This window comes from Protopterus annectens, chromosome 2.part2, assembly GCF_019279795.1.
Source record: "Protopterus annectens isolate FY-2018-M chromosome 2.part2, PAN1.0, whole genome shotgun sequence".
Classification (NCBI taxonomy): Eukaryota; Metazoa; Chordata; order Ceratodontiformes; family Protopteridae; genus Protopterus; species Protopterus annectens.
In genome coordinates, this window is record NC_056730.1 from 37,075,293 (window position 1) to 37,102,668 (window position 27,376).

General features: G+C 39.2%; 1 protein-coding gene across 4 annotated transcripts in view; it reads right to left on the reverse strand.

The window, feature by feature from the left end:
- The window catches only part of THBS4 (thrombospondin 4), a 972,706-nt gene that overhangs the window by 336,366 nt on the left and 608,964 nt on the right, over window positions 1-27,376 (reverse strand). The gene's annotated exons all lie outside the window — the stretch shown is intronic.

A 27,376-nucleotide genomic window follows, 5' to 3' on the forward strand; every position in this document is an offset into this window, starting at 1 on the left:
ATTATGCTGCATGTAAGCTGATGTTAACAGTTTATTCTTTCATAGATAAATACTAGGTTATCAGCCTGCAGACTTTTACATACCTAGCCAACAACCAGAGGTCAGAATCAAACCCTGTACCTTCTATCTGTAAGTCAATGACCTTAACCATTAAGCCAATACCTTTAGCCCTAACATTCAGGTGCATCACATTATCATACCTCTCAACCCCTTGACACACGAAATCTGGAAAAAGACAAATATAATGGCGGGACAAAGACCCAAAATAGGGACAGATTTTAAATATTGCTCTTATAACATTAGAAAGTAGCTAGAATACCAGGGTCAGTATTAGCATGCATTTTCTGAAGAAAATGAAGTCTGAAAACTCAAATATATCTCACTATTTAGTGACTTCAATCCTTAGAAAAACACAGATTTTATGAGGAAAGGACCAAAAATATTAGGCAAAAATCTGGACATTCTGTGAATGTCTGGAGAGTTGAGAGGTATGTACTATGGCTATGTGCAAACAACCAACATTTGTTATTACTGACTCAGATTTGTATCAGGTTATACTGTTATATGATTAAGCTGCTCTACAAAAAAAGAATGTGTACAGAGGACATGCATACTAATGTATAAGATTATTGTTAAGACAAAATTATGTACATTTAGTAAAAACAGTCAAGAGGTAACCTCTGGTACATTGTGTTGACTTTGAGACTGGGCCTATAGGTAAATAACATTTCTCTTTGATAGTCACTACACTTAACAGAGCTAACAAGTGACTTAATTCTTTTTAATGTATTAAGCTGGCTTTCCCTAATTACCAGGACTTAGTTGAGAGATAAAGAGGTGGCACAAAAATGTTGTATATTACGAAGCCCTAAAATGAAAATCTTTGCTGTATCAGTCCATGTAACACTTGTCCTACCTTCTGTTTTAAGTAACGCTAAGTAGATATGTGCTTTTATCTACCCTGCACTCTTTATAAGTTGAAAACATTTTACTTTACATCCCTTTGTTTACAGGTTATTGTATTTGATTTCATGGTTACTGTATTGGTTCTGCACAGGGTGTGCATCTTTGCTTTAAATTGATCTAACACTTTTAAATGTATATTAATTTGATCCAGAAAACCCAACTGACCTTTTATGTGACCTTGTCTATATGCTATTCTTTGTTTCAGTTATGCTATTTTTATATATATAAGACAAAAGTAGGAAGCATCCCACTGAAGAACTGTGTAACGCAAAATATCCAAGCAACAGAATAACTACCACAGTCACCACGGCCAGGATAACAAAATATATGACACCAGTAAAATGGAAGATTCTCTTTATTGGGGTAAGAACTTTTGGATCTCCTGATCCTTCATCAGATCCATATAAAACAAGTCAGATAAAAAACCTTTAAATACTGAAACATACCCAACCAATTCAGTGACACACCCTCTCTATCAAAATTTGACACACGCCTCCTAAGCCTTCTTCCTTTCAGAGCAGGTTGAATTGGTAAGTAGGCACTGAGACCTGGAGATTTGTATGCCTACAACCTGCCTATCCAGCACATTTCTGCTTTCTCTACTAAACTGTTAACATCTTCCACTCTCTTGTTGTTACCTATACACTGTATTACCCTAAAATAAAAACAATGTCCTTCATTCTCTTAATTATGCTTAAAAAGTTTTTTTTTTATATATCCTGCTGCCTAATGTCACTCAAATGTTTGGGCACTCTCTCCTTTAGCTGTCTTGTGGTTTTTACCCACAAAAAAGGAGTCACAGAGGTCACAAGTAGCCATATACACTATGTTCCTACTGGTAAAATCTGCATATCCATCAAAAAAATATTCTTTCTTCTGTTGTGTATCTAAAAATACATTTCCTTTATAAATAAATTTACAAATTCATCTGTGACATGGGTGGGTGCCTTTTCTTTGTGAAACTACAGAGTGACAGTTCACATTTTTATCAATTATAAAGCTGGTTAAAATTATGGTTGTTTCTAAAGGAAAAGTGAGGTACCTCCCCTACAATCCCTTTCATTTCCTCATCTGACATCAGAATCTTCCAGTTGTTCCTAATCACATTACAAATCCCCTTAATGTCACTAGAGTATATAAGGACCATTCTGAGATCCTTGCCATCCTCTCTGTGTGAAAACTCTTCCATATAATCCCTCCCTATATAAATACAGTTTCCCTATGAACTCTCTTAAATCCTCTACTTGTCTCTGCAGTGCTCACTTCACCTTGTTTGTTCCCTCTCCTCAAAAATTGTTCCCCATGGTTTCAGCACCTTCAATAAACTCTTCCCCTTGGGTGTGAAGTCTAGATGCTCTAAAGAACTGTCCCTTTAGGACATTCCTATGAACATGCCCAGGGTGCATACTAGATCTGTGCAGAATAGTATTTTTCCAACACTCATTCCCATAGAGGGCAGTGTGTATTTCCCCAGATGCAGTGCCCTATTTCAACCTAATGTTGAGAAAATCAATGCTTTCAGTACCATGTTGCATTGTGAAACGTAAAAAATCAGTGGTAGTTTCTAAATATGCAACAAAAGCATGCAACTGTTCAATACTCCCTCCACATAAAATGAAGACAATTGTCCACAAACCGTTTATAGAAATGAATACATCGATGGAATGGGTTATTGCCAAACACAGAGCACTCTTCCCATTGTGCCAAAACCATGTTGGCATAGGTGTTGGCACACGGGGTGCCCATGGCCACACCACATTTCTGCAAGTATAAATCATCTTCAAACAAGAAGATATTGTTCTCAAGGACGCATTTCATCAGGGTACATAGCAATTCTATCTTTCTGCAATCATACTCACTTTTATTGCTAAGAAATGTTTCCAGTGCTTCCAAGCCATAATTATTTGGTATTATGGTGAATATATTTTTTATATCCATAGTCACCACAGTCAAACAACCACCATTGTTACTGTCCATTTTATATAGCCCTAAATCTTTAAGGAAATGTTGTGAATTCTTCAGTACAGCTGGTGCTAAACCAAGTAAGCCCTTTAGGTTGCTCTCAACATATATAGATGCTGGTTCTGTTGTCCAGCCAGCTCCAGCTACCGTGGGTTGCATTGTTGGATCAATACTTGTTTTAAATGTATTTATAAAGGAAATGTATTTTTACAAACACAACAGAAGAAAGAATAATATTTTGATGGGTGTGCAGATTGTACCAGTAGGAACATATTGTATATGGCTACTTGTGGCCTCTGACTCCTTTTATGTGGCTAAAACCATGAGACAGCTAAGGGAGAGGGTGTCCAAACATTTGAGTGACATTAGGCAGCAGGATGCAAAAATCTCCCTTTTTAAGCATATTAAAGGGAACGAAGGACATTCCTTTTATTTTAGGGTAATACAGAGTATAGGTAACAACAAGAGAGGGGGCGATGTTAACAATTTAGTAGAGAAAGCAGAAATGTGCTGGACAGGCAGACTGCAGCCATACAAATCTCCAGGTTTCAATGCCTACTTACCAATTCAACCTGCTTTGAAAGGGAGAAGGTTTAGGAAGCGTGTCTGAAATTTTGATAGAGAGGGTGTGTCACTAAATTGATTGGGTATGTTTCAGTATTTACATTTTTTTAACTGCCTTGTTTTATATGGATCTGATGAAGGATCAGGAGATCCAAAAGCTTGTATCCCAATAAAGAGAATCTTCCATTTTACTGGTGTTATATACATACATATATATATATCTGTGGGCCCAGTTGACATACCAGTGGAAGCATGGAGGTGCTTAGGTGAAATGGCAGTGGAATTTTTAACCAGATTGTTTAATGAAATTTTGGAAAGTCAGAGGATGCCTGATGAGTGGAGAAAAGTGTTTTGGTACCTATTTTTAAGAATAAGGGTGATGTGCAGAGTTGCAGTGACTACAGAGGGATAGAATTGATCAGTCACAGCTTGAAGTTATGGGAAAGAGTAGTGGAAGCTAGGTTAAGAAGGGAGGTGATGATTAGTGATCAGCAGTATGGTTTCATGTCAGGAAAGAGCACTACAGATGCAATATTTGCTCTGAGAGTGTTGTTGGAGAAATACAGAGAAGGTCAGAAGGAGTTGCACTGTGTCTTTGTGGACTTAAAGAAAGCATATGACAGGGTGCCTGGAGAGGAGTTGTGGTATTGTATGAGGAAGTCGGGAGTGGCAGAGAAGTATGTAAGAGGGGTACAGGATATGTACAAGGGTAGTGTGACAGTGGTGAGGACTGCGGTGGGAGTGACAGATACATTTAAGGTGGAGGTGGGATTACATCAAGGATCAGCTCTGAGCCCTTTCTAATTTGCAGTGGTGATGGACAGGTTGACAGATGAGATCAGACAGGAGGCCCCATGGACTATGATGTTTGCAGATGAGATTGTGATATGTAGTGAGAGTAGGGACCAGGTTGAGGAGACCCTGGAGAGGTGGAGATATGCTTTAGAGAGGAGAATAATGAAGGTCAGCAGGGCTAAAACAGAATATATGTGTGTAAATGAGAGGGAGGGTAGAGGAATGGTGAGGATGCAGGGAGTAGAGGTGGCGAAGGTGGATGAGTTTAAATACTTGGGATTAACAGTTCAGAGTAACGGTGAGTGTGGAAGAGAGGTGAAGAAGAGAGTACAGGCAGGGTGGAATGGGTGGAAAAAAGTGTCAGGAGTGATTTGTGACAGACGAGTACCAGTAAGAGTGAAAGGGAAGGTCTACAAGAGGGTAGTGAGACCAGCTATGTTATATGGGTTGGAGACGGTGGCATTGACAAAAAGGCAGGAATCAGAGCTGGATGTGGCAGAGTTAAATATGTTAAGATTTGCACTGGGTGTGACTAGGATGGACAGGATTAGGAATCAGTATATAAGAGGGTCAGCTCAGGTTGGACAATCTGGAGACAAAGCAAGAGAGGAGAGATTGCATTGGTTTGGAAATGTGCTGAGGAGGGATGCTGGGTATATTGGAAAAAGGATGCTAAGGATGGAGCTGCCAGGTAAGAAGAAAAGAGGAAGGCCTAAGATAAGGTTTATGGATGTGGTGAGAGAGGACATGCAGACGGTTGGTGTGAAAGAGCCTGATGCAGAGGACAGGAAGAAATGGAAACAGATGATCCGCTGTGGTGACCCCTAATGGGAACAGCCGAAAGAAGATGATGATGATATACATACAAATATATATTTATATATATATATATATATATATATATATATATGTATATATATATATATATATATATATATATATCACAACACCGACACGCCACAAAGCCGACACCCAAAACATCGACACCAAAAGACCGACAACACACAATACCGACAACGCACAAAACCGAACATCATAACACTGACACCCAAAACGTAAACTACACATTACACACAACTATACATGCACTAACCTTAACCAAAACCCTAACCCTAAGATCCGACACAATCGCACACTTACCCTACCCGCACCCTAACCCTAACTCACTTAACCCACCCCTAAACCTACAGTCCGTCACTATCGCACACATACCCTACCTGCACCCTAACCCTAACTCACTTAACCCACCCTTAAACATATAGTCCATCACTATCGCACACTCACCCTACCCGCACCCTAACCCTAACTCACTTAACCCGCCCCTAAAACTACAGTCCTTCACTATCCCACACTTACCTGTCTGCTCCCTAACACTAAATCCCTCTCTCTATCGCACACTTACCGAGTCGCGCTCATACCTTCCCATGTCGGTGTTCTGTCCGTTGGGATCTCACCTTGTCGATCATCTGCGTCGTTGGTCTTCTCGTCTCCTTCTTTAGAGTGTCAGCCTTCTGGCGTGTCGGTGTACTGAAGGGGACCTATATATATATATATATATATATATATATATATATATATATATATATATATATATATATATATATATTCACGAAACAGCAACAAAAGTAGAGGCCACCACGATGAAAAACAGGATGAAATCTCGATTTATTTCGACAAAAACAAGCGCTTTCACGTACATCCAAGTACGCTTCCTCAGGTTTATAAAATCACTTCATTCTGGCAGTTATTTATACTCAGTCAGGTTAATTGATACATCAATCAATCAATTAATCCGATTATTTAGTCAATCAATTAACTGGTCAACTAGGTAAATCATTTTAAAGTGAAGCAAATTTTGCAGATTCAAAAACATAAAATTAATTTAAGTCACAATCACAACTTTAGAACATATAATAAAATAAAAAACTATTCATATTAAATACTCAACAAACTCCTATAAGACAATAACAGCCCTGCTAAATATAAATACAAAAACGTAAGCATGTAAAAGCTGAGGCTAAAGAAGGCTAAAAGAAGGCTAAAAGACTAAAATTGTGTCCATATCTATAGATTGTAAATGATAATATATAACAGAGGTCCAAAGCCTGCTTGTTAACATGTATAAAATATCAAATATTTAATATATAGAAGTTATGTTCTTACCATAACGTTCCATGTTAGTTGTCTTCTTCTCGCCTTCTTCTTGCTGGATGGGTTCGGAGCCAACCTCGGCTCCGACTCGGCCACTCTAAAAGCTCGAGAGTTGGTTCCACCGGCTCGAGGCTCCCCTTATATCCCACAATGCTAGGCGAGAGTTACCTCAGATCTCGTTTGTAAGCTAACCCAGCTTATATCAAAAACAGTATAACTGTAAATAGAATCCACCTCTATCAGCAGGAAGAAAAGGGTGACCTACATCCTGAAATAAGAAAATATGCACAATAGCATATGACTAAGAAAGAGGTGGTAGAAAGAGAGGTCACGATCACAACTCCTCTAGGTCTGTCCAGGCCAGGGGGAAGGAGGGTGGGACGCAAGAAGAAGCCGAGAAGAAGACAACTAACATGGAACGTTATGGTAAGAACATAACTTCTATATGTTAAGTTGTCTATCTCGCCTTCATTCTTGCTGGATGGGACCGCGTCCCTAGCACCTTGTCCCGGGTGGCCTAACGGAACAGACTCCTGAGAACAGTGGAACCAAAATTAGCTCTATGCCTAGAAGCTAAATCCAACTTATAATGGGAAATAAAAGTGTGAGGAGTAGCCCGTAGCCGCTGCACAAATGGTGTCAATAGGCAGTCTGTCTTGGAAGGCTAAAGAAGTAGCCAAAGCTCTGGTGGAATGGGCGTTAGGTTTATTAGGCAGTTTTTGGTGTCTAATCTCATAAACAAGGGTAATCAGAGATGTTAGCCATCTGGATAATGATACCTTTGAAACTGGAAGTCCCTTTCTGCTTTCCGCATAGGAGACAAACAGCTGATCAGATTTTCTGAATTGTTTCGTCCTGTCCAAGTAGTACCTTAATTGACGATGAACATCCAGGCAGTGTAATTTTTGTTCAGACCTATTTGAATACTCTGCTTTGGTTTAGATTTGAAGTTGAAACCACCTTAGGTAAAAAGGACGGGTTAGTTCGTAAGGAAACTCTGTCCTTATGGAACAAAAGATAAGGAGAACGACAACTGAGAGCTTGAAGTTCTGAAATTCTTCTAGCTGATGTGATAGCCACCAGAAAGAGAGTTTTCCATGATAATAATTTCAAGGAACATGAAGCTGCAGGTTTGAAAGGGGAAAGAATCAAAGAAGCAAGAACTAAATTTAGGTCCCAAGGAGAAGGAGGATTTCTTATAGGAGGTCTGAGAAGAAAAACTCCTTTCAAAAAGGCTTTGCAAAGTTTGTGGGACATTAGGGCAGATTCAGAAATGCCCACATGAAAATTAGAAATAGCTGCCAATTGAACCTTAAGGGTAGATGGAGATGAACCTGCATGGAAGAGTTCAGCTAGAAAATCAAGGACTAGTTGGATGGAAGCGGTGAAAGGATCTATGTCCTTTCCTTGTGCCCAATATGAGAAGCGTTTCCACTTACTCAAATAAATCTTTCGAGTGGAAGATTTATGGGAAGCTATCAATATATCTCTAACCGAGTGAGATAATTGAGGAAGCCTGGCTAAGGTTGGAACTGGAGGAACCAAGCAGTGAGGTTCAGAGAGGGGAGGGTGCGATGAAACTGACCCGACTGGTGGATCAAAAGATCTGGAACTAGGTCCAGATGCCACGGTGGCTGCAAGAGAAAACGATGTAGAAAGGGGAACCACACTTGTCGAGGCCAGTAAGGAGCAATGAGGATCAATGAGGCCTTCTGAGCGATAGCTTTCTGTATTACTTGAGAGATCAGAGGGAAAGGAGGAAATGCATACAGAAGTCCCCGGGGCCAAACTTGGACTAGAGCGTCTCTGCTGGGTTGGCCTGGTAAAGGGAATAGAGTGAAGTAATCTCTGCACTTGCTGTTTTGGGGAGTAGCAAAAAGATCGCAGCAAGGCTGACCCCACTTGAGAAATATCTCTCTCACTACAGAGTCTTTCAGAGACCACTCGTGAGGCATGAGTATATCTCTGCTCAACTTGTCCGCAATGTGATTGGACTTCCCGGGGATGTGCGTTGCTATCAGAAAACGCTGAGAAGAAATCGCCCATTGCCACAGTCTGAGTGCTTCTCGACACAGGGGGTATGATCTGGTTCCGCCTTGTTTGTTGATGTACCACACTACAGACATATTGTCTGTCTGGATTGCAATCGTTCCCAAGGGAAGAGAGTCTTGAAGGGCTTGCAACGCTAAAAGCACTGCTCTCATCTCCAGAACATTGATGTGCAAGTGGCATTCGTTTGGTTGCCATGTGCCCTGGACTGTCCTGCCCTGATAATGCCCCCCCCCACCCGATCAGGGAGGCATCCGTTGTCAGAGTAGCAACCGGAGGAGGTGGAACAAATGGTCTTCCGACAGAAGCTGGGGAAGACATCCACCACATGAGATGCTTTTTGCACGCTTGCGTGATCATAATGGTGTGAGACATTGGAAGTTCCTGGTATGACCATTGAGAAAAAAAAACATCCACTGAAGGATCCGCATGTGGTATCTGGCCAATGGGAGGAGAGGTATGGCCGCTGCCATGATTCCCAACACCTTTAGAACTAACCTGGCTTTGGCTCTGTTGTTGTTGAGAAGAAGTGACACCAATTTGTGAATGTCTGATATCCTTTGGTTCGTTAGCGTTGCAGACATGTTTATAGTATCTAAATTTGCCTATGTAGGTAATAGTACGACAAAGGCGACAAAACAGACTTTTCGCAATTTATTGAAATACCCAGTTTTTGACAAGCGAAAAGTATAATTTCTGGCCATCAGAAGGAGATGCTTGGTAGGAGCTGTGAGAAGCCAGTCGTCCAAATATGGAAACACCTGGAATCCTTGTCGTCTCAGGTGAGAAGCTACCACTGCCATGCATTTGGTAAACACCGGGGGCAGTGGTGAGACCAAAGGGCAGGGCCCTGAATTGAAAATGACTGGTTCCCAGCCTGAAGCGGAGGAATCTTCTGGAGCGTCTGTTCATTTTTATGTGATAGTACGCATCCTGAAGGTCTATAGAGCACATCCAGTTTCCTTTTCCCAATAGGGGAAGAATGGATTGCAGCGTGACCATCCGAAATTTTGTTTTCTTGACTGATCTGTTCAAGATACTGAGATCCAAAATTGGTCTCCAGTCCCCTGTTTTCTTTGGAACTAAAAAGAACCTTGAGTAGATTCCGGATCCTTGTTGGTCTGCTGACACTGGCTGAATTGCTCTTTTGCAAGCAGTTTTGAAATTTCCAAAGCTGCTATATCCCTTTGAGGGTGGAACATCTGGAAGGGATTTTTGACTGATTTGGAAAAGCGAAGAAAGGGGATAGAATAGCCTTGAAATGATGGACTGTACCCATTTGTCTTGGGTCAGGGATAGCCAGGCTTCTGGGTACAGTGACAATCTTCCCCGACTGCCTCGAAGATGGGCAGTCGGGCAACACCTCAGGGATGCTGAAAGGGCTTATCGGAGAAAGTTTCTCGATTGCCCTGGTTCTGGACCCTCTGCCTCTAGGGCGGCGTCTACCATTGTTGTTCCCCCTCTGCCTCTGGCGGGAACCGACTCTGTGCATCAGGCGAAGTCCCTTGAGATTGTTTTCGGAACCACATCTTTCCACCCTTCTGGCCTTTGGGGTAAGGCCTAGAAGGAGTCGAAAACGGACTCCGGCGGCAGAAAGGGTCTTGCCATCAGTCTCGCACCTAGTCAGGGTTTCTTTCACTTGAGGACCAAAAGAGATGATCCATCAAAAGGGGAGTTCGTGAAAGACGTCTTGAAAGGTTCCGCAAAATTGCATAGCCGCATCCAGGCGTGCCTACGTAAGGCTACCCCTGTTCCTGCGGCTCTGCTCGCTCCATCGGCCGCATAAGAGAGGAGGCGCATGGAGGAGTTGGAAATGGAATTAAGGATAGCCAGCTGCGTGTTCATTTTCTCTTGGAAACCCGCAGCTGTAGGGTCCTTCAACATTTCACTCGCTTCCTTGATCAAGTCCCTTTGAAGACGAGTGAAATGGCACAGGCAATTCAGCGAACGCATAGTAAATGTCGCTGAGGAGAACATCCGCTTCCCGTACCTATCCATGGACCTAGACTCCTTGTTAGGTGGATGGACAGGCACTGAAGGATCAGCCAGTTCCTTCTTTGTGGCGGCAGCTACCACCATAGCATCCACAGAAACTCCTTTTGATAAAAATTCCTTGTCTGATGGAGCTGTGATGAATTTGGAGGGTCTCCTGGGAGTGGGGTCCACTGAATCAGGAGCCGTCCATGCCTTCTTAGCAACCACCTGCATGAGGGGGTCGAAGGGGGGGACACCCAGGAGGTGGAAGGACGAGAGCCAAACGCCTCAAGATACACAGATTCGTCCTCCGAAGGGTTGAGGGCTGGCCAATTTCCCCTCTGTTTAAGGATCTCCAGAATGTCTGCAAATGAGACATCTTCAGAAGGGGAACGGGGGGAACCCTCAGAATCATCCAGATCTGTGTCCGTCGTGATAGACTCAGGTGAGTCAATGTGCTTCCTCTTGCACTTCCTCTTCCGAGGGGGGCTCTTCTGCCAAATCAGGAGAGGCCTCGGAAGAGGATGAAATCCCGAAAGGGAGCTCCTGAGGAGTTGGCTCTCTGCGGTCCGGGATGAGGGAGTGAGTCGACTTACCCTGAGGCAGCATAGAGGGAGGGGCTGGCGGAGCCGACTGTGGAGTAGAGCCAGGCTCTAACACACTCCACATGACCTCGAATGCACCCCTGTCAGGCAGAGCCAGAGGTCCCCGCTCCGAGGAGCTAAGGACCCCCCTCGGCACCGACAGTGATGGCTCCGAGGCCGATGTCGGAGCCGAACTCACCAGCGCCGAAGCACCGAGAGGGAGAGGGGGGTCGGACAAGGGTCCGATGCCACTCACCCCCTCGGAGCCGACGAGGGAAGTCCGGCGCCGAGATTCCTCCACGGAAGAAAACGGAGCCGACGACGGGGGCGAAGACAATTGTCTCGGCTCCGAGGTGACCACAGTCTCGGTTCCGACACGACCCGGCTCCGAACTCAAAAGAGTCGAAGGAGGAAAGAGTTGATGGACCGGGGCAGGCACCGACTGATGAGTCGGGCTCTGAAGCATCTGGGCTAGTGCCTCGGACTTGAGTAGTCGACTCACCACCCTCTGAAGGTCATGATCGGAAAGCCTCGATGACCTAGAGGAATGAGACCTTTGGCTCCGTTCAGACAGCAGGGGAGAACCTGGAGCCGAATGAACGGAGCCAAGAGAAGGTGACCTAGACCTCTTTCTGGTTGTCGGCTCCGAAGATCTTGTCGGAGCCGACACGGGTACCTCGATAACCTCGGCTCCGGCGAGCCGAGAAGCCACAGAAACTGTGGACTGAGTCTTATCGGCTCCAGCCGGAGCCGATAAAGGCAAAGGTTGAACAACCTGAGGTCTCGGCTCAGAAGCGGGCCGAAGACCTCGATGCCTTAGAGGGCTTCCCTGTTGAGACAGACAGGGAATCCTCAGGCTTCAACAAGCCTCTCAGAATTAGCTTGTTTTTTCTTTCCTGCAGGACCCTGGGGCTGAAGCCATGGCAAACAGCACAGGAGTCCTGCAGGTGCAAAGGCCCCAGACAATAGACACAAGAAGTGTGAGCGTCTGTCAGAGACATTTTCTGACAGCACGCATCACACTTCTTGTATCCGGAGACCTTTGCTTCTTTTGACATTGCCTAACTGACAGGTGTACACAAACACACACTCAAACACACCAGTTATACCCTGTCAGAAAATATAACAATTTTGGTAATGATACTAGAAATAAAGTACAATAAAATGTAGTAAATTATAGTAAACTACACAAACACTCCCTTAGGGAAGAGAAGGCCTAAGGCCCAAGGGAAGAACCAAAGGTTCTTTTAGACAAGAAACAGGAAAAATTAGGGTCGGGGATAAAGTTCTATGAACTACACTAATCTAAGAAGAATTTAACTAAAAAGGGGTAAAAAGAGTAACTTTTAGTAGAAAAAGCTAAAACTCACCAGGAACCGGTAGAAGCAACCAACCTCGAAGCTGTAGCGGCAAACGAGATCTGAGGTAACTCTCGCCTAGCATTGTGGGATATAAGGGGAGCCTCGAGCCGGTGGAACCAACTCTCGAGCTTTTAGAGTGGCCGAGTCGGAGCCGAGGTCGGCTCCGAACCCATCCAGCAAGAATGAAGGCGAGATAGACAACTTAACATTTAATATTTACCTATGTCTGATCAACACAGGTTTTATGCTAACAGACTGATTGAGCCATGGTTCAATATGGGCTCTCAGTCTTAAAATCCAGTTCAATTCTAGCATTTCTAGATAACTCAAATCATTGCCCCCTCGTTTATTATGGTTTGCTTTCTGCAAAACCCTAAATTTAAAAGCATGATCTGGGTACATAGTTTTATGCTTGGCTAAAGCATTTGTTAGGTTCATTTTCCTTATGTCATAACTATGATTATATATACGATCTTTCAGTCTTCTAGATGTTAAACCTACATAATATGCCCTACATGCAACACAGGTAGCCAAATATACTAAATTCATAGTTTCACATGTAGCATAAAAGTTAGGTGTAAACACATAATCTGAGTAGGGCGCAACAAACTGTTGATCACTGGTGATAAATTTATGCATATTGCACCTGTTACACGGAAACGTGCCATATCTTAACATTTTTCTGTTACCAGTAATATCTGTATTCATCTTTTCAGAGCATAATAGTCTCTTCAAACTTTTACTGTTTCTGTATCTAAAACTAGGCGTTTTGCCCACTACTTCAGCAATCTGTGGGTCCAGAAGTAATAAATTCCAGTTCTTCCTAATGATATTAGTAATATACCTAATATCATTAGTGTATCTGGTTGTAAATACCACCTTAGTATCTTTAGAATGAACTTTAAATGTAAACTTAGCTCATTTTGATGATTTAAATTAGAAATTTTCGGATTCAGTAAAGAATATTTCACTTCATCTATCAGTGGTGTAGGGTAACCCCTGTCACCAAGTATATATATATATATATATATATATATATATACACACACACACACACACACACACACACACACACACACACACACACACACATATATATATATATATATACATACATACACACACACACACACACACATATATATATATATATATATATATATATATACATATAGACACACACACACACACACACACACACACACACACACACACACACACACACACACACACACACATATATTTGCTATACACATAAATTTACTTATATACATATATATATATATATATATATATATATATATAAATAAATATATATATATATATATATATATATATATATATATATATATATATACACACACACACACACACACACACATACATTTTTTCCTTTGGTATAATCCCTGTGAGTCCATCTGTAAAATGTTCAGACTGGATTAGTGACACACACCAGTCAGTAAATAAGTAAATATGTATACAGTAAGTTTAGTCATATGTGTTCTGGCCATATCTTATAAACAGCAGCATCACTCAGTGAAAATCATAGCTTTAGCCAGTGTTCCGGGCTCCATACCCCAGCTTAAACCAATCCAAGCTAAGCTCTTTCTCTCTTCATCTAGTGGTTTCAGTCCATACCCCTGGAGATCTAAGTTAGGTCTAGACCAGAAGATTAATTCTGTGGTTGCATGCCTGCCTGCTGTTTTTTGTCTTAGCAGAAATGCACTCTCTTTGTACTCTGGGAAACTATATGGTCAAAGGAACAATCATCTAATTAGCGACTTCAGCTAACTCTTATACCAGATGCTAGATATAATGCAGAAGTTGTTGACAGGAGAAGAACTTGTCATCTTTGTGTATTATTTAATTAACTTATTTGCATTTAATTATAGGAGCAAAAGTGGTGACATTGTATCTTAGGGATGTAACACCTCATCAAACATTGCATGCCACTAATTTATTGCACCTGTCGTGTACAGTTTTAAATACACCCAGTCCATTTTACTCCATTTTTATATGTCAACTTTGCTGAATGTCTTCCTTATGTTTATTACATTTCTGCTGAAATATTTCCTCAAAGTGTATTTAGTATTCATCCTTTCAAGCTCATGACAATGTATCCTGTTCCTGAAAAATCCATTTTTATGAAAACAATTTTCATTTAGTAATTTATTTATGCCATTGAAATATGTTTGAATTACTTCTATATTCCAAACTGTACCGGCACTAACATTAATTTATTATTCTTTTTATTACAGATCATGTATCAGTCTGATTAAAAGTTCATAGGTTGATACTAGGCTATCTACCCTTGGGCATTGATAAGCCTAGCCAGAGTGTGTTTGGCTTTCGCCACCCTTTTAGATTAGTAGACTGTGCCTTGAATAGTAGGTCACAGAAGATAGCCCTTTTAAGGTTAGTTTACTGTGCCTCTGTCTAGCAGGGACACAGAAGAGATCCTGGGGTAAACTTACGATCATCCATCCACTCGTCAAGATTTCTCTTGAAGAGGGTCAGTGAGGGGCTCTGCCTAACTTGGACTGGGATTTTGTTCCAGAGTGAGGGGAGCCTCTGGGATATGAATCTGTCCCTCCAGCATGTCCTATTTATTTCTGTGCTGAGGTTTAAGTCTCTGGAGCGTGTAGCTCTAAGGGATTTGGATTTCTTGAGGTGGAGCATGTCCATTAATTCTGGGTTGGACATGGCTTTATATGTCAGGCACGGATCGCCTCTGTGTAGGCGGTAGGCAATTGAGTAGAGCTGGAGTTTCTTTAGCCGAACTGCATAGGGCATCTGTTTGAGTTCCTTGATCCTCTTGGTGAGGCACCTTTGGGGTCTTTCCAGTTGCTGCAGGTGTCGGGTAAGGTACATCCCAAATGGGGCATTATATTCAATTATGGGCCTGATGAGTGATGAGTAGAGGGGCACAATGACCTCTCTTAATCTAGATGTGAAACCTTTTGTGATAAGGTGGGCTATATAGAAGGTCTTTCTAACCACTCTGGCAATGTGATTGTCAAAGGAGAGATTAACTATCTACTTGGGTCCCCAAATCCCTAATTACTAGTATCTTCCTCCTTAATATTCCTTAGAGACGAAGGCAAAAAAACCCCAAAAAAACACAGAAACTAAAGAAAAACAAATATTGACAATCAGTCTCCTTTAACGTTACTTTATGCAAGGGGATCAAGCCTCCCTACATCCCCCACAGCTCTGCTTATATATGTTAACTCTGAGATCAACATCCCTTGATGAAAAGGGAATATTCTGAGACACAGTGATCCCAGACTTATGTAAGTTCCCACAATCATCATTCAGTCTTACTACGTCTGGACACTCATTAAGAAATATCAGAATTTAAAACTGTTACCATCTGGGAGAAGTCAGTATAGGGGCTATCACGGAAACAGAATAACAGTTATTGTTATATAGGGAGGCAAATGTACCATTATTTTAATTCCATAGGTTCATAGGTGGTTACTAGGCTATCAGCTCAGGAACTATTTCAAGCCTATCAGTGCTTATTCCACATTTAATGAAATGGTGTTGACATGTGTTAATACCTGAAAGGATTTTACGGTCACAGAATAGACTTATGCACATCAAGCAATCACAGGCTGCCCCCGTCTGTTAGGGACATAGGTGCCAAACTAGAGGTATAACTGCAATTTCCCATCCATTGCGTGATATGTATAAACATGATATGTTACAAGGGGTCTACCTGATAACACTGACATGCCAAAACACCGACAATGAAATAACCAACACGACAAAACCGAAAAAAAAAGAAAGTTCAAAAACAAGAAACTTCTCATGCCCGACAAACCACAATCCTGACAATCAACAAAACAAATACCTTTCCCGAAAAACACACACAACACAAGCACACCAAAAACCTTACAAACCTACAGTAAACCTTACATTCACAACTATCTATGCACTAACCTTAACCCAAACTCTAAGCCTAAGGTCCGTCACTATCGCACACTTACCTTACCTGTACCCTAACCCTAACTCACTTAATCTGCCTCTAACCCTCAAGTCTGTCACTATCACACACTTACCTTACATGCACCCTAACCCTAACTCACTTAACCCGCCTCTAAACCTAAAGTCCGCCACTATCGCACACTTACCTGACCCGCATCCTACCCTAACGTCTGTCACTATCACACACTTATCTTACCCACACCCTGACCCTAACGTCAGTCCCTGTCGCACACTTACCTTAACATGTCGGTGTTCTCAGCGTCGGGATTTTCAACTGTTGGTCTTCTTCGTTGTCGATCTTCTGGTGTCGGTGTTCTCATCGTCAGCATTTAGAACTTTCAGCATTTTCAGGTAGACCCGTTAGAAGTTATGTTTTAGGGTCAGATATGTATTTCCTACAGTATTTACTAATCAAGGGTATCTTAATGCTCCAAATCCAAGGGGCAGTTAGTGACTTCAAACCAGTGGGGGGCAGCTAACTGCCAAGTGGTGAGTGGGGCTATGTTAGGGCAGGGCGAAGTTAGAGTACAGTTTTAAATGAATAGCTGTTTATACACTACTTCATGGGATAAATAGTTTTCCAGTATAGCCTTCCTCTTCAGAAAACATATCAGAGCTAATATGAGAAAGAGACTTCATTGCAAATATTTGATATGGCTTAATAGGTCCCACTATAATACTATGAAGAAACCTTAATGTTTTATGGAAAAAATGCATTTTGAAGGTTTGAAGATAAGACAGGCAGACAGAGTAATATAGTAATTAAGACAGTAATTAAAATTCCAGAATAGTGCAGTACATGTTTTTTTTTTTTTTTTACTATGGCTTTAGAAACAGGGCTTCATTATACTCTGTTTCTTATTACAACCCATAATTTTTCTGCTAACCACTGAAAAAGGGGACACTGCTCTAATCTAGATTACTTGATTACTACAGTCAATCAATCCATCGTTTTCTGATACATCTATGATAAACATTGAAATTATTTTAAGTCAGGAAAGGAATAAAAGTGATGGCTGTATAGATGTATAAAGAAATAATAAAAAAAATGCATATGTATATGTCATATTATTAATGACAGTGTCTTTCCGTATCATCCCTGCCTAATGTAAAAATAGTTACCTTCCTTCCTTGCTAGTGGTTATGGCATTTGTCCTTTTATGAATGGATCTCCCTACATTTTATCCTACTATCTTACCTTCCAAATGTGAAAACAGAGTAAAAGGACATACAAGAGTAATTCATTATCATACAAATGTCTGAATGAAGAAACCTTCCACTATCTTTTTGAACACTAGTACGCGTGTTTTCTCTTGATCTCCATTCCACTTCCAAGTGCCATGACTTAAGCCTTCAAACTGCAGCAAAGAGACCATGATGAGCCAATGAGGTACAGACAAAAGTACTCTTGTGGAGATAGTAAAGAGATTATATCAGTAACAAAGCAACATCAAATGGCACTCTACTGCATTTTTCATTGCAGAAAACAGGCATAAAATGACAATCATGGTAACTCACTTGGTTTCAGATGTGTAACAATCACTTCTTTCTCCAAAATAAGAGAATGAGAGAGACCCCCAGGAGTACTCTGTTATTTCACCATGCTTCGTAAACATAGAGTGCTATCATTAAACAAGATGTTAACTTCAATGGCAAACACCATGTCCCTGCTCAAAAACACTGATCCCACAAAAAATAAACGTATTTTTATTTATTTATTTATCTATTTATATATTTATTTACTTTTTTTGTAGCTTTCTTTTGACAAATCCATCCACTGATAATCTAGCCTTTCCGTTGTGGTCAATTAATGAGCCTGTTTATTCCCCTGGATAAGAAACCTGTAGATCATTTGTTCTTTGGGGTGAGAGCAAAGCAAAGTAGGGACAGAAGCTGTTGTGCATGTGGCAGGGATTGAATTGTGCCTGTATCTGCCACAGGGGCGGCCCGTGCTATTGGACTGCCGGACTGCAGCCCCTCAACTGATACTAAAAAAAAAATAAAAATAAAAACAAATAAATAAAAAAGAAAAAAAAAGTTTAAAAATATGCGGACTTCGCACATGCACAGTAGTCCAGACTGTTGCTGAGAGTCTCTGCGCATGCTCCAGGCAGTCCTGATAGGGAAACATGAGGAACGGAGCTCCCAGAAGTCTATGCAGTTTTAAACTGCATAGACTCGCTGGGGAAACGCGTCGGGGTCGGACTGCAACACCAGCAGTCTGGAATTGCTGCAGTCTCTCATCGGGAAGATCTCGCGGGTGGGTCTGGAGTTGCAGGCGGGGTTTGGATCTCGCGGGTCTTTGGATATATTGCAGGTCGCGGGCAGGGTTTGGATGTACTTGCATTGGATTTACGGAGAAAGGACATTGAATTTATGGTGATTTACTTGCAGGTAAGTGTGTTGGATTTATGTATGGTGAGTTTACTTTGTGTGTGCGTTGGATTTATATATGGTGAGTTTACTTTGTGTGTGTGTTGGATTTATGTATGGTGAGTTTACTTTGTGTGTGTGTTGGATTTATGTATGGTGAGTTTACTTTGTGTGTGTGTGTGTGTATTTGTGTTTTGTGCACTCTTGTTCTTTATTCATGCAGAAAGCATATATATATAAAGTGGTGCACTGACACATTTAAAAAATGAAATAAAATCTTAAAATAATTTATGACCAATTAAAAAGCATACATTTCCCTTTAAAAATAATACAAATACACTTCCTTAGTAAGATGGTTAAATTTTCAAAAGCTGCCAATGCGACTTGTGGTTTTCGATCTTCCTGGTTACACCAAGGTGGATTCTTTTTATTCTCAGTGTGCAATGACGTCAGAGGAGAGCATATTAACAAGCAAGGTCGCCAAGAATGGAGCCCTCTACAAAGAGAGTTCAAAACTTTCAGTTCCTTTTGGCAGAAAGCATACTTGCACAGCAATACTAGTTACTGATGAACTGCCTAGATCCAGACAGTGAGTGTCAGAACACACAATATATGGACGTGTTCAGACAGACATTCTGAAACAAGCTGAACTATATAACCTTAAAAATTAAGCATCAGAATCACTGGACACAATAGGAAAGGGTGAGACAGGAAGGCCTTTACAATTAACAGACAAATCGACTGTGTGTGTGTTCGCTTCCTTATCAGCACTGCTCACCATAGACAGGAGCACTACTGTTGATTGTGTGGGCCTTTTTAACTTGTTGCAAAGTAACTGAGGTGACGTAAATGTTTTACTACATCAGAACTTTTCTTTCTCAAATTTGAGTTGTAAAAACTGGAGAAGAGGGAAGACATGAGCTTAGAATCTGTGCATATTCAAAACATGGTATATAAGACCCTGCATAAGTGGGTGAAGGGAGGCTGGCCTTACTTCAAAAAATGTTATTTAGTGTACAAATATCTATTTATAGCAATGACAAGCTAACACAATTAAAAAACATATTATTATTAGATGTTTCAGTTAGGACTATTTGTATCTTTACTATACAAGATACAATTAATCACACACAAAAAATACCTCACAAATGAATCTAAACTCTCTCTTGCACAAGCTTTACTACTTCCCACCCTATTTTATGCTGCCCCAGTCCTCACTAACCTACAGTCTAGTCTTATGCCTATGCTGGAACTCACGTATAATAAAAGTTGCTAGATTTGCTGTAAAATTAACCCTACCGCTCACACCACTGGCTATCTTTGAAAAGACTACAGTGGCTTGAATTCCAGCAATAACTCCTACCACCTCAGCTTCACCCGATTCACTCCATCCTAAACAAATCCTCCACCTGTCCTGTTCTCTCATCACTCATCTCTCTACACTCCATAGCTCTGACCAACACCTCTTGGAAATTTATAAGCCCAATAAAAGCATAGGCAAACCTAACTACGTAGCAAAAACTTGGAACTCCCTCCCTCCTGCCATAACACTTAAACCCTCTCTAACAAAGTTTAAAATTGCAGTAAAAAATTCTTCAACCACTGTATATGTACCTGCACTAGGCCAGGCTCCTCTCCCTCAGCTCACTTGCTAAGTGGCTGCCATTTTTCTTCTCCTCATTGCTACTGGCACCTCTACCCAGATAGCATACTGCATTCTAATCCTTTCTGCCTAACTTATGTAAACAATCTTTTTCTATTAATTTCTCCTGGAATTATATATATATATATATATATATATATATATATATATATATATATATGTATATATATATATATATATATATATATATATATGCATTGTTTATCTGACCTGTTGATATTATACTGTTAATTGTATCTTGTATTTATTAAACACAATTTGTACTCCTGGAACTTTTCTCCCTGGGCCTCCACTGAAAATGGATATGTATGCAGTTGGATTTTCCCAGTTAACAAATGTAAAATAAAATAAAATAAAATAAATGAATAAATAAACTAACTCCTTTACATTCACTCTGTTGCATATGTATGGAATAAACTGCCCCTATGTTCAAGAACTATCTTTAACACTAACTGCTTCAAGAAATCTCTGAAAGACAGCCTGCTAAACTCATGGTCCTGCTTATGCTCCAACCCAACTTAAACTACCCTCCCCCCTCTATTTCAGCTAACCTCTCCTTACCCCTAATGTTAATGTTGCACTACATTTTCTTACAGCTTCTACCTCCAAACCCTTCCTCTCTATCTGCTGCCTTCTGCTATTTAAATCCTGCTCTAACTCCTAATATTAGGCTGTACTACAAACATTTTGCCTTGCATAAATGTCACAGTTTACCATGAGTGTAGCTCATTAAATTCTTGCATATAATTTGAAAGTAATTACTTTTATTCTCTGTATTATTATGTCACAGTTTTTATGTATGTATCTTTCTACTTGTATAACTGGAGTGTTTCTCCTCAGTCGGACTATCCCAGTCAACAAATGTCACACAAATAAATAAATAATCACAGTAAATCTCAATGGACAGGAGATGGTGCAAAGCATGTACTTTAATGAAGTTTAAACTTTTATGCAACTCCATGGTTAGTGCCAAGACACCTGAATCTTTAGAACAAGTTGACGCATGTAGAACTGACTCCTGCAGGTTACCCTAGCTAGAATGTGTCCCTGTCTGTCTGAATGAAACGGAATGAAAAGTTGGCTGCATATACCAGTCTGTTTGAGCTCAACTAAATGCAAATACAAATCTTTATTGACATCTCAATATACCAGTGTTTGTAGCCAACCAGTAAAATCTCACGAATATTGTAGCAAAAGTTTGGCTGCAAAATGGTACACAGTGAAACAAATAGCAACTTAAATGCCATTTATTGCGAAGGAGCAGGAGTTCCCAAATGGGTAGATTAAGTCCTGGGGCAGTAACAGTCTGGCCACTTTAAGCAGGTGGATAAATCAATTACAGTTGGCAAGCCAGTTAAGTTAGTGGGCCTCAGCTTGGTGAGGGGTGGGAAAATTAAATTTGCTGAGGAGCAGGTTCAGTCCAGTGTTGTCAGAGCTATAGCAGGTAAACCAGGCTGTCTGAAACACAAACTTTAGCAAAACAATAAAGAGAAGGAAGCAAAGCTCAAGTCCATACCTGCCATGTGTCAATGCTGGTATTAATAGGCATATCCAATAGTTTTAAAGTTGACCTGAAGGAAGATACCATTTCAGGGTGTACTATTTTGGTTTAGACCTGCTAAAATCAAGTAGGTAGCGTTTCTGTGCTTTGCCTGAAAGGAAACTAAACAATGTTTTTTTTTTATGATTTTTTTGCTCATCTGGTTTGGTTGCAGCAAACATTTCGGGTATCATAAAGGTTAGATTTTAATAGAACAACCCAATGAGTGTTGTTCTTGGTTTTTAAATTTTATATATATATATATATATATATATATATATATATATATATATATATATATATATATACACATACATACATACACACACATATACACACACACACACACACACACACACACACACACACACACACACACACACACACACACACACAGACACACACACACAGACACAAAATCAACGTATTTTCCTTTGTTTTAAATCAATCAACTTCAGTGAGGAAAATATATATCACACATAAGTACATACATACAACATCTTGGCAGTTAACTTATATATTATACATGGTAGCAGTCAATTTAGTTGATAGCTGATTCTCCCAAGTTGTTAACCTGTCAGTCACAATCATTGTTGGCTGAACTGTGATACACTTCACCAATGTTATGCCAATTACTGATGGGTTTTGGAAATTTGCTTTTGTTGTAATTGTGGGGCTGCAAAACCCAGTACATAACAAAAGTGCACAACATGCTTTCAGTACAGTTGAGGGTTTGTTTCTGGCTTTGTTGGGAGGTGGTGTGTGTGTGTGAAAATGCCCCAGGTGCAATATACTGGTGGTTAGACTCATGGTGGTGTGGTAGGGAATACCTCAAGCTTGAATCCTGTACCCTGTATGTAGGTGTAAGACTTGAGTTCCCTACCCACCACCATTTGTAAAAAAAATTGCAGATTTTTGCCTCATATTTGATCTGATCTGGTCCTCATAATATCTGTGGTTTGTAAATGTTGCAATGCTTGATATTTGATGGTGCAGTAGTAGCATTGTTGCCTTACAGCTACAGGTTCTCAGGTTTGATTCTTGGCTGGGGTTCCTTCTTTGTGGGGTCTGTATCTTCTCCCTGTATTTGTGTGGGTTTACTTTTGTGTCCTCCCATGTTACAAAGACATGTCTGCATTATTTCTTCCTGGGCCTCTGCTGAAAATTGTTTTTTTGTTCCAAGTCAGATTGTCCTGATTAACAAATGTTAAATAAAATTGACAGGCATTTGAATTTCTGACTTCAGGTTTCTGAATGTTTAATTCCTTACATATTTGATGGTGCAGTGGCAGTATTGTTGCTATAGGATTTGTGGTTTGATTCTTGGCTGGGGTGCCTTCTGTGTGGAGTCTGCATCTTATCTCTGTGTTTGTGTGAATTTGCTCTGGTGTCCTGCCATTTTACAAAGACATGTGTCTACAGTATTTCTCCCTGGGCCTCTGTTGAAAATTGTTTTTGTTCCATCAGAAGTAAAATTGACAGGCATTTGAATTTCAGACTTCATAGTCTTCAGAAAATACATAGTAAAACAACTTTTTATTCTAGCAATAAATATATACCAACACAACCTTTTATTATAACAATTTTCTAAGTTTATAAGATGACTATTTCAAATTTGTCCTTATTTTTGGGACTGTAATACCCTGTTAGTGGCTTGTCCAGGTTTTTTGTGCTAAGGTTGGCAGCTATGGCAAGAACTGAATTCACTGAATATGTTTGAGGGCTGTATTCCAAAGAAATCCCAGTAACCTTGAATCGTTGGAAGTTAAAATAAAGTCTTTATTACACCACAGGACCACAAGACCAAAAACAAGAACAGCGAAACCATGGAACTAAGCGCTTTCACCCTCATGTCGTAGGGCATCATCAGAGTACAAATTACAGAAAAAACATCATCCCTTAAATACAGATACTACTTAATTAATTAAATAATAATATAATCAATCAATTATACAATGTTCTAATTAAGACAATAAAAACTTTTGTCTTTTAAAGTAACAGGTCTAGTAAAATGTAGAATGACTGGTTTAGAATACATATAGACATGAACTAGAGCGTGATGTATAAAACTGACAGTATCGCACAAAATATAATTATCTAAATTAAGAATATACTTCTTTTGTATATATACAATCAGTGAATCCATACTAAATGTGTGATGTGTGACAAAAAATGTGAAATTTCTAACATGACATTTCCAAATTAAATTATAAGTTATACTGATGTTATTACAGTGGTATATACTGAAGTTAAAATTACAATTGTCGATTTTGTTTAAATACTATTTGAGTATATTTTTATATATAAAACTACTATGTTAAAAATTATTTATAGATAAATAAATAACTGTAGTATAAATATAAAAATATAAAAAATGTATATAAAATGTAAAAAATATAAAAAAATGTATGTAACAGAATCACTGATTAAATATTGTCAGATCGTACTCAGTTACAGTAACAATTGATTAATAATATTAAAAAATAGGAATGTGATAACATTTTATGTTTGTAATATTAATTAAGAAATCTTATATATATTACTAAATATTCAATAAGTTAAATAATTTGTCTTAAAACAGTTGTTGTTGAAACCAGTTAAAAAGTAACATGTAAAATCATAATAAATTTTTCAATATCATTTATGAAACATTTACTCGCCCTGCAGGTGTTAATCGATTGTAAATAAGTTGTAAATAATTGTGAAATATATTAAAAATATGTTGAATATATATATGTATATATATAAATGTTATTATGTGTGTCTATAAATAATGGTAGTTAAATAATTCTATTAAAATTGGAATAAATTTAATATATAAAGTTTAGTGGCTTCTTAAAATTACTAAATAAACTGCGATTTAAGCTTTAGTATACTAGCAATAGAAATTTGATCATTAATTCCTGGATCTTTGCTTGCATTTAATCTAAGTTGCCAAAGACATTCTTTGGCTTCTAATAAGCTTTTAATGTCACCCCCTTGTTGTACTTTAGTGTGAACAATTCTATTGATGACAAAAAACAGGAATTTTTTAAAATTAAGGCAACCGATGCTATGAGTGTATAAAGCACTAGTCTGCTTGTGATTTCTAATATCACTCACATGCTCTATAATTCTTGTTTTCAATTTTCTATTGGTTTTCCCTACATAGAAAGCTTGGCATGCTGTGCAAGTAGCTACGTATACTACCATAACTGTATTACAGTCACACACTCCTGGACATCTGATAGTCTTCTCATAATTAATAATTGAGAGGTATGGTCCATTATTAATGAATCTGCATATGCGACATGCACCACATTTGTTCATCTTAGATTTCATAAATAAGTCACATTTCGTACTATTTTCAAATATACTTTTAAGACTTTGTCCTTTACTAAAAGTAACCTTGGGTTTATCACCTAAAACATTTACCAATTCTTTATTAGATTCTATAACAATATTCCAAGAGTCATAAACCGCTTTAACAATTTGGTCTGATTTTTCGTTGAAGGGAATGACTAAAGTGTCATGTCCTATACCCTTAGATTTAGAAACTTCTTTTGGATTTAATCCATATCTTAAAATAGGTTTGTATAAAACTAATCTATTCATCCAAATATCCTGACCTATATTGTTGACCAAATCTACTGGGTAGGCTCTACTTATAAACATATTTTTAAATTTTTCAAGTTCCATTTTGAACATGTCATCATTACTCACTATCCTCGACAACCTCACCATCTGTCCTTTTACATCATTTTGTATCATTAAATATGATTTAATTAATTTAAAAACATACACAAGGCTTTTAAATTTAAAACTATTTTTTCAAGACTCAAATGCTCTGTCTCAGGATTCCAACAATTTTACAATAAAACGTCACAGCACCTTTATTCCACCCCAGAATTATATGATACAAGTTTTTGAAAAACTTTGTGAAACACATTTTAGAAGAACGTTGAATGAGAAGAATATTTTTAAACACAATTTAACATCAGCTGAAAAATTTTGTTTACAGGAATTAAAAAGTTCTGATAAATTCAGAATCATGAAACCTGACAAAGGTGGGGGGGTGGTCATTATGTTAAATGTTGACTACGAGAATAGGATGCTTACACTTTTAGAGGATGAGGTAACTTATGAAAAGGTTAGTAGGCATGAGGTAAATAAAGCCTACGGTAAAATTGATTGGTTAATCTACGAATATTTAATGGATGGAAGGATTGACTCAATGGTTTATCAATACATATCTGTGGAATTCCCTAAAATACCATCTATTTTTGGAATTCCCAAAATTCATAAACACACTGATAATCCACCATTTAGACCAATTGTCTCGGCAATAGGTTCTAAGACTGAAGCTTTAGCGGCCTACATTGATTTCAAATGTAAAGATTTGTTAACGAGACTACCACACATTGTAAGAGATTCATGGCATTGTCTTGACTCCATAAGACAATTTATTAACAATGTTGATGTTAACTTCGATTTTGTGATGGCCACTGTGGATGTGGAATCTTTTCACCGTGATTCCACATCAGGAAGGCATTGAGCTGTTTGAAACATGCCTTAATACACACAAATACAACAACAGAACTGAGAATCGATTGATATCTGAGATGTTAGAATTAGTCTTGGAGAATAATTTTATTTATTTTAATGGTAGTTATTTTAGACAACAAAAAGGAGTGGCCATGGGTGCAAAATGTGCCCCCATTTATGCTAATCTTGTTCTGGCAGCATGGGAATATGAATATGTATTCACTAGTAGTTATTGGAATAAGATCTTATCATACTTGCGTTATTTGGATGATATCTTGATTTTTTGGAGAGGTACTGAGGCACAATTTAATGAATTTATCATATATTTAGGACAAACAACTGATTTTTTTAAATTTACGAGTCACATTTCTAACAACACAATTAATTTTTTGGATATTACAATTACCTTGAAGGAAAATATATTTGAATCTAGTATTTATAGGAAGAAGACATACTCCAATTCAGTTTTACACTTTGACAGCTGTCACCCTGCCCATCAGAAAAGAAATTTAGTAAAAGGACAGATGGTGAGGTTGTCGAGGATAGTGAGTAATGATGACATGTTCAAAATGGAACTTGAAAAATTAAAAACTGTAGTTTTATTGGCCACTAGGGGTCATTTCCATAACTCCTTCATTTGTCCTCGGAGGAGTGGTTTAGGGCAGTGACTTGTGGTTTGTTGGCCAATTTGGGTCATTTCCTGTCTTATCCGGCCCCCTGCTATAAAGGTTGCTACTGTTGCACACTAGGGCAGCTCGGTTAAGCAGGTTTAAACTATTCGGGCTACCTAAAGTCCACTCTTCAAATTTTCCCTTAAAACTACCTTCCTCGAACTATACTACTGATCTAATCAGCGTATCCTATAATTAAAAAGATCATC